A 2523-nucleotide genomic window follows, 5' to 3' on the forward strand; every position below is an offset into this window, starting at 1 on the left:
TGATAATACTCTATATTAAATATGTATTTCAGAAAATGCAGCCTATTTGAAATAAGTATATTATTTTTTCACCTGGGTAAACAATCTTATCAGATTAAGCTCCTGTRAAAGTCGTATCAGCAACAAGGAGAGAAAAAAAATTAAACCTGAAAGCTTTACTGTTTTCCAAGCAACACGACTGTGTGTGTTTGTGTGTGTATYTGTGTAGATTTGTGTGGGACAGACCACAGTTYGCGCTCAGCTGGCTTTGACGTGTCCAGACAAACGTTCAGCTGTTCCTTGATGCTCTCATTGCCTTTATGTCAAAACACCTGAAACAACAAATGACGCCACCAGCAGCTGCCCTGTGTTGAACCCACTCTGCTATTTGTGCACACGACCCAACACAATCCCATTGTGTGTCAGTCTTATAAAAGRGGCTCTGTACCTCATAAATCCATGTTAAAGATGAGAAACTGTGAGGTTGTAAAACTGTGTGAATGCTGATCCACAATTCACAAACAAGGTAAAAACTGCAGAAGGGTTACGATTTGAGTGGATTCTGTTGAACCAACAGCTGAATTTGTGTTGCATTCCTTTGGTTTAGAAAAAGGTAACGTGACGCTGGGTTCTGTCTTGATGCACTGAGTGAGTGGATTAAAGCAGATTAGCTGGACGGTGGTCATCATTTTGTACGTGTGCAGTTTGGGGGGGTGTCCTGGTTACAGTGGCCCTGGCTGACTGCACGACACACACCGTTACCTGATCTCCCTCTGCCTGTCTATATATAGACCTGCCCCATCAGCTTGTTAAGCAGGTTAAAAATAGATCTGTTCCATGTTGTCACATCAAGGAGCGCCCCCCACCACCACCACCACCACCAACAGACAAAAACACTTTTTGTGAATTTAGTCCAGTCCCTTTTACACTTAAACTCCTTTGTTAGTTAGAGGCACTGGACTTTGACAATTCATGTGAAAACCTTTTCTCTAAATGTTCCAGCAACAGCGTCACTGAGTCGTAACCTGACACCTGGTCCATTAGCATGATGAGGTTTCAAAGGAACACATGAGGTTTGCTTTCATTCCTGTATTTGTCCTGCTTTCCTTTAAACCCCACTTWTTCTTTCATTTATATTTGCCCGCACGTTTGTCCGTTAGCAAAATATGAAACATGAATCACTGTCCAACATGTCCAACACCTCTATCAAGACTTGTCCAACACATTCAGTGTGTCCAACAAAACATGTCCAATATGTGAAACACGTTCATTGGAAGCCAACATGTCAAACATGTACAACTTATTTAACATGCCCAACACATCCAACATGTCAAACATGTACAACTTATTTAACATGCCCGACACATCCAACATGTCAAACATGTCCAACATATGAAACATGTCCAACATATGAAACATGTCCAACATATGAAACATGTCCAACATATGAAACATGTCCAACATATGAAACATGTCCAACACATCCAATATATCCAACATGTGAAATGTGTCCAACACAGCCAACATGCCAAGTATGTCCACTACATCCAAAATGTCACATGTCCAACACATGAAACATGTCCAACTCATCTAACATGTCCAACATATCCAGCATGTGAAATATGTCCAACCCATCCAACATGTCCAACATGTCAAACATGTCCAACATATGAAATTTGTAAAACACATCCAACGTATCCAACATGTGAAACATGTTCAGTGGAATGCAACATTTCTAACATATAAAATGTTTCCAAAACCTTCAATATGTCCAACACATCCAACATATGAAACATGTCCAACACATCCCATATGTCCAACACATCCAACATATGAAATATGTCCAAAAACATCCAACATGTCCAACATATGAAACGTGTTCAACACATCCAACATGTTCAACATATGAAACGTGTCCATCACATCCATCATGTCCAACATATGAAATGTGTTCAACACATCCAACATGTTCAACATATGAAATGTGTCCAACTCATCTAACATGTCCAACATATCCAGCATGTGAAATTTGTCCAACCCATCCAACATGTCCAACATGTCAAACATGTCCAACACATCGCATATGTCCAACACATCCAACATATGAAATGTGTCCAAAAACATCCAATATGTCAAACACATGCAACATATGAAACATGTCTAACACATCCCATATGTCCAACACATCCAATATGTGAAACGTGTCCAACATATGAAATGGGTAAAACACATCCAACATATCCAACATGTAAAACACGACCAAAATCGTCCAATATGTCAAACACATCCAACATGTGAAACGTGCCCAACGTGTCCAACACATCCAACATGCCAAACATGTCCAACATATGAAACATGTCCAACACATCCAACATGTCCAACATATGAAACGTATCCAACACATCCAACATGTCCAACATATGAAACGTGTTCAACACATCCAACATGTCCAACATATGAAACGTGTTCAACACATCCAACATGTCCAACATATGAAACGTGTTCAACACATCCAACATGTCCAACATATGAAACGTGTTCAAC

The 2523-nt window shown here is 39.9% G+C and overlaps 1 long non-coding RNA gene across 1 annotated transcript in view; it reads right to left on the reverse strand.

Moving 5' to 3' along the window:
- The window catches only part of LOC106522995 (uncharacterized), a 34706-nt gene that overhangs the window by 22133 nt on the left and 10050 nt on the right, over positions 1–2523 (reverse strand). The window lies entirely within an intron of this gene.

This window comes from Austrofundulus limnaeus, unplaced genomic scaffold (genome assembly GCF_001266775.1).
Source record: "Austrofundulus limnaeus strain Quisiro unplaced genomic scaffold, Austrofundulus_limnaeus-1.0 Scaffold142, whole genome shotgun sequence".
Lineage (NCBI taxonomy): Eukaryota > Metazoa > Chordata > Actinopteri > Cyprinodontiformes > Rivulidae > Austrofundulus > Austrofundulus limnaeus.